The 5,787-nt window shown below is 51.3% G+C and overlaps 1 long non-coding RNA gene and 1 pseudogene across 1 annotated transcript; both read left to right on the plus strand.

Annotated features, from left to right (window-relative positions):
* The first annotated feature begins 407 nt into the window (after positions 1 to 407).
* Positions 408 to 3,632, plus strand: LOC112442269 (uncharacterized). Its single transcript, XR_009491283.1, has 3 exons — positions 408 to 2,763; positions 3,001 to 3,142; positions 3,509 to 3,632. It is a non-coding gene; the product is annotated as an uncharacterized lncRNA (long non-coding RNA).
* A 142-nt stretch (positions 3,633 to 3,774) lies between these two features.
* Positions 3,775 to 4,786, plus strand: LOC101904976 (cytoplasmic dynein 1 light intermediate chain 1-like; annotated as a pseudogene).
* The last annotated feature ends 1,001 nt before the right edge of the window (positions 4,787 to 5,787 follow it).

Raw genomic sequence — 5,787 nt, forward strand, 5'->3', positions numbered from 1 at the left:
TTCCCACCCAAGTCTCTGCCAAGAGAAGAGTGGGTGGTTGGGGGAGATGCTGGACATGGCAAAGCCAGAGGGCTGGCGACGTAATGCTGTCTGGAGACGGGGTGGCCGGGGTGCAGTGCAAACATGGAGAATGGAGGATGGGAGGCTCAGCAGGGAGGGCTGTACCACTGGGACCCATGGATGCCTGGCACATGGGAGGAAGGGGCGGGGGTCCCGGGGGACCCTCCAGGCTGGCCCTATTGCTGGGTGGACGGAGGGATGAGCCCCACAGAGGAGGAACCCCACTCTTGCTGGGGTACAGGGGGCACACTAGGCGTGGTCGGGAGCTCCAGGGAGCAGGTGTCCCGGGAGAGGAGGAGGGGCCGATATCAGGCAGGTGGGAGTGGGGCCTCCAGGGATGCTGTGGGGAGTGCTGTGTGGGAAGGGGCTGGATTCCCGGTTGGCACAGAATGGACAACGGAGGGGGTGTGGGCAGGGTCCACATTTGTACTTTGACGAAACGAGAAAATAACATGAAAGCAAAGTGGGGAAGCTTTGAAGTTAAAGGCTGGCCCGGAATTCCAGGGCACAAAGCTCAGCCACAGTCACCTCACAGCGAGCAGGTCCTGCAGATCCAACGGCCTCAGCCCCGCCACCGCTCAGAACGGGGAGTGGCGGGACCTGTGTTTGTTTTCTGTACGGTGGCTTTGAGGGCTGAGACAGATGTCCTTCCTCCCCCATGTTTGTGGTTTCGCTCAACGCGTCCGGGCTCCGTGTGGTTCCCAGGAGAATCTCAGAGTCCCAGGGCTAATGCCAGATTTTAAAAATAACCTACAAAGCAGAACACCTACCGGGAGACTAAGACTTCTGTGCGCAGAGGAAGGCCCGGCGTGGACATGAAAGAGGAGACAAAAGCACCCATCTGCTCTCGGGGCTCTTGTTGGGACAGGATGTCACCAAGGGGTGGGCGTTGTCCAGTTCAGGGCCCTGTGATCCTTTCTCCTCCAGCAAGGCCCCTCTGGACACCAGCCTTTCTCTGTCCTGAAGTCTCCATGGGAATGGATGGCCTGTGGACTGTTGACTCACGGCTGCTATCAACCCCAGCTCCCAACCCAAAGACCCCCTCCAATAACTGTGCTTCCTTCCACCATCCTGAGAACCCCACCCTCATAAGCTGCAGGCTGCCTGAACACGTGTCTTTGGGTCGGCGTTTCCATCAAGGCAGAACCACAGGTCATTATACAATGAGATTGTTAAGTTCAGGGCTCCGGGTTTCTTCCATGAGGCTGTATCTCGCCTTCGGTTGCACACATCAGAGAGACAGGAGTGAAAGGCTGTGCCTAGCCCGATGCAGCCTGCAATCCAGATGAGCTTCCTGCCGGTTCCATCGCCTCCTGCCTCCAACCTCTCCAGAAAGCCCAGCTTCCCCTTTAAAACCCGGGGGTGGCCCCACAGAACTTTCACAGAGCTTCTTGTAACAAATGTAAGTGGGCTGACCTCATCCCAGCCCACCCAACCCAGTTGCCTGGGCTGCTTTTTAAAAACATCATTCCTTAGACCCTGGGAACCACAAGCACTGGGGGTCAGGCCCACGCCGCCATGTGGTTCTGACACGCAGCGGGGTCGAGGATGGCTGAACATCATGAGAACGCCCAGCGCAGGCCAGGCTGGGAAGGCGGCCCGGCTGTGTCTCTGTCATGGGTGGTGACAGCCCTGTTGCTGGACAAACACCTTTGAGTTATCGATTATAACTGAGTGGGGACATCAGCTCAGAGGCTAGACAGAAACATGTCCTTTTTGATCTTGTTTCTTTCTCAGCATCTGTTTTGACTCTTCAAGCCAATCTGCTTTCACCAGCATCACCACTCAACTCGATCCTTGTAAGGCCACATTTGTTTTAAACCATCTTGTCTGAGAACAGTTACCTGTGTCCTACTTGAGTAAACAGAGACCACCTTTCCTGGTGGCGCTGGGTACCTGGTGGCAGTGACTCTGTGATGCCTGCATAGCTGAGGAAGGATGTGAGCAGAGGGCTGAGTGCTCAGCTGCCACTGAGTGACCAATGTCCGTGATCCATCCTTCTGCAGTCCCTGCACCCCGGCCCACATCCCAGCACTTCTGACCCTGCCCTGCGCCACCTGCTCCTGAAAGAGCCTCAGAAACCTCAGCTCCCGAGGGGACAGCACAGTGTTTCCTGTAAATGGGATGCAACATACACCCTGAGGACGTGTTTACAAATGCACAAACCTGTTCACACCAAGTCCAGCACGCTGGCCGCAGGCCTCTCACATGTGATGTTTCGATTCTCATTGATTAAACTTATGTACAATTAAAATTCAGTCCCTTGGGACTTCCCTGGTGGTCCAGTGGTTAAGACTCTGCCTGCCAACAAGGGAAACATGGGTTCGATCCCTGGCCTGGGAAGACCCCACATGCCGTGGGGCAACTAAGCCCGTGTGCCACAACTACCGAGCCTGTGCTCTAGAGTCCGAGAGCCACAATAAAAGAAGCCACCATAAGGAGAAGGCCGGATACTGCAAACGAGAGCAGCCCTGCTTGCTGCGCTAGAGGAAAGCCCAAACACAGCAACGAAGACCCAGCACAGCCAAAAAATCAGTCCTCAATCACACAGAACACATTCTAAGCACTCAATGGCTACGTGTATCCAAGGGTTTCCCTGGAGGATGGTAGAGTTCTGGAACACTCCACAATCAGAGAGCATGTCCACATTCTGATCCCATGACCTGTGGACATGTAGCCTTAACCAGCAGAGGGACTCTACGGGTATGACTGAGTTAAGCGTCTTCAGGAGGGAATGATCCTGGCATCTGGGTGGGCCCAGTGTCCCCACAAGGTCCTTACAAGAGGTGGGCAGGAGGGCCCTGATCTGTAGAACTTGTTCTGGCGACCATAGGAAACTCTCCTGATGGGCTAGAGACTCAAGAATGGCTACAATTTCCCAAAAGACAAGAAACAATTTGGAGTCCAAACCAAACTTTAAAATATCCCCTTCCCTCCTAGATACCGCGGGTCTGCAGCCTTGGAGTCACCCAACACCCAGTGCTCTGCACCAGCCAAGGCAGCTGCACTCAAGCCTGTCACCAATGCACCCAAACTGTCCTGTTTTGTGCTGAAAAGTGACCACGTCCCACATACACTGGCGGTAAGCTTGCTCTGCTGCCTTTGCTCGGCACCGTCATTTAATGGGTGCTAACGAGCAGCTGCACTTTTTCAGGAAAAGTGTGTATAAGGAAGTTCAGGATTGTTTTCTCTGTACTGGGTGCCAGAACACGGAATAGCCCAGGGCCAGACTATAAATTGTTGACACTGTAGGAAGTTCTGTGATTGGGGAAAAACTCTGAACCTCCGCCAAAACAAACCACATCCATAATATAGGTTCTCCTTGATCTTGGAGATCATGGACTGTGATGAGTCTATTTATTCTTTATCTGCCCAGATGAAATGGAGGGTATCACTGCACATTGCTAGGTGGATGAATGTTTGCCTTCCTGTCTGGGTTGTTTTTCAGTGTTTACCTGAGAGTCAGGTAAAGCTGGAAGATGACACGATGAAGTTTTTTGTGGAGCTTCATCTCTACCAGAGGGGAATGTATGTGATGCTATGAAAAATAAAAATACCATTATCAGCTAGGATATCAGTCTCTCAGTCGTGGTAGGATATTATTCAGCCTTAAAAAGGGAGGAAATGCCCACACCTGCCACCATATAATGAATCTTGAGGACATGATGCTCAGTGAAATAAGCCAGACACAAAAAGACAAATATTGCATGATTCATGTTTGGTTCATATAGCGGTCAAAATCTTACCAACAGGGGACTTCCCTGGTGCTCCAGTGGCTCCAGTGTGGCTTCCCAACAGTGGCTTCCCAACAGTGGCTTCCCGAAAGTGGCTTCCCTGGTGCTCCAGTGTGATGCCATTAGTGTGTTGGAGAAAGAACATGACTACAGAGATGAGCATTTTGATTTTATTCAGTCACATATCCGGAAGTTTTGTTTACAGTATGGTGCAGCACTTATATACGCTTCAGTAAAAGAAAATAAAAATATAGATTTAGTATATAAGTACATCGTCCAGAAACTCTATGGATTTCCTTATAAGATTCCTGCTGTTGTTGTGGAAAAAGATGCAGTATTTATTCCAGCAGGGTGGGATAATGATAAGAAAATAGGAATATTACATGAAAACTTTCAAACGTTAAAAGCAGAAGATAATTTTGAAGACATCATAACTAAACCACCTGTCCGAAAGTTTGTGCATGAGAAAGAAATTATGGCGGAAGATGACCAAGTGTTTCCTATGAAGCTACAGTCCCTTTTAGCAAAGCAACCACCAACTGCAGCTGGAAGGCCTGTGGATGCCTCACCAAGAGTCCCAAGAGGCTCCCCTCGAACACCAAACAGATCTGTGTCATCCAACGTTGCTAGCGTATCACCCATCCCTGCTGGGTCAAAAAAGATCGATCCAAACATGAAAGCTGGAGCTACAAGTGAAGGTGTCCTGGCAAATTTCTTTAACAGTTTGCTGAGTAAAAAGACTGGCTCCCCAGGAGGCCCTGGTGTTGGTGGTGGTAGCCCTGGAGGTGGGGCTGCAGGCGGAGGCGGCGGTTTACCACCGTCTGCCAAAAAGTCAGGCCAGAAGCCTGTCCTGTAAGACGTTCATGCGGAGCTGGACAGAATCGCACGGAAACCAGTGACGGTCTCCACTACCACACCTACATCTCCTGCAGAAGGAGAAGCTTCTTAAAGATACCAAATAAAGCTATTTATTCATTTTCTGGGGAAAAAAAAAAACATCCCTCCTTCCCAATTCCAAGTTCCTGGTGTGTCAGTATCCTGGGGCTGCAGTGACCGATGATGTGGCTGGAGACGAACAAGCTGTGGGTGCGGGGTCCGGGAGTTGGTGATGGACAGGGAGGCCTGGCGTGCTGCAATTCATGGGGTCGCAAAGAGTCGGATACGACTGAGCAACTGAACTGAACTGAACTTAGGAGGTACTTAAGCTTAAGTGAAGTCCTATAGGTGGGGTCCTAACTCGGTAGGGTTGGTGGCCTTATAAGAAGGGGAAGACAGATTTCCCTGGTGGTTCAGCAGTTAAGACTCCACGCTCCCAATTCAAGGGGCCCAGGTTCGATCCCCAGTGAGGGAACTAGATCTCACATGCCATAACCAAGGGTTCACATGCCACAACCAAAGATCTTGAGTGCTGCAACTAAGACCTGGCACAGCCAAATAAATAAACAAAGAAAATAAATATTAAAAAAAGAATAAGGGGAAGAGAGAGAATTCTCTCTGTGTGCATACACCCAAAAAAAAAAAAAAACAAACCAAACAAACCCACACAAGGACACAACAAGAAGCCAAGAAAGACCCTTTTAGAACCCAGCCAAGCTGGCATTGATCTTGGACTTCCAGTCTGAGCACCGTGGGAAGACAGGCAGGCCCTGCTGGGTACCCCGCAGCCACAGCGTGCTGGTCACCGGTCACACCATCGGTCAGCCCAGGACACTGACACACCAGGAACTTGGAATTGGGAAGGAGGGACGTTAGTCCCGGGCTCTGTGTTGCCAAGTGCTGGCGGTCTGGAGAGAGGACACTGTGGACCTAAGAGAGGGCAGGGTGGATGACCTCAGTCAGCGGGGCTGGCACAGCCCCTGAGGCCTGGGCACTGCTGAGAGTCCTCTGAGAGATCCCATGTGCAAGACTTCCATTCCCTGGGATGCTCAAGCTTCTTTGAAGCCATTTTTTTCCTTGCAACTGCAAAGTACATTGACGGAAATCATAACCTTTT

The sequence above is a fragment of the Bos taurus genome, chromosome 18 (genome assembly GCF_002263795.3).
Source record: "Bos taurus isolate L1 Dominette 01449 registration number 42190680 breed Hereford chromosome 18, ARS-UCD2.0, whole genome shotgun sequence".
Lineage (NCBI taxonomy): Eukaryota > Metazoa > Chordata > Mammalia > Artiodactyla > Bovidae > Bos > Bos taurus.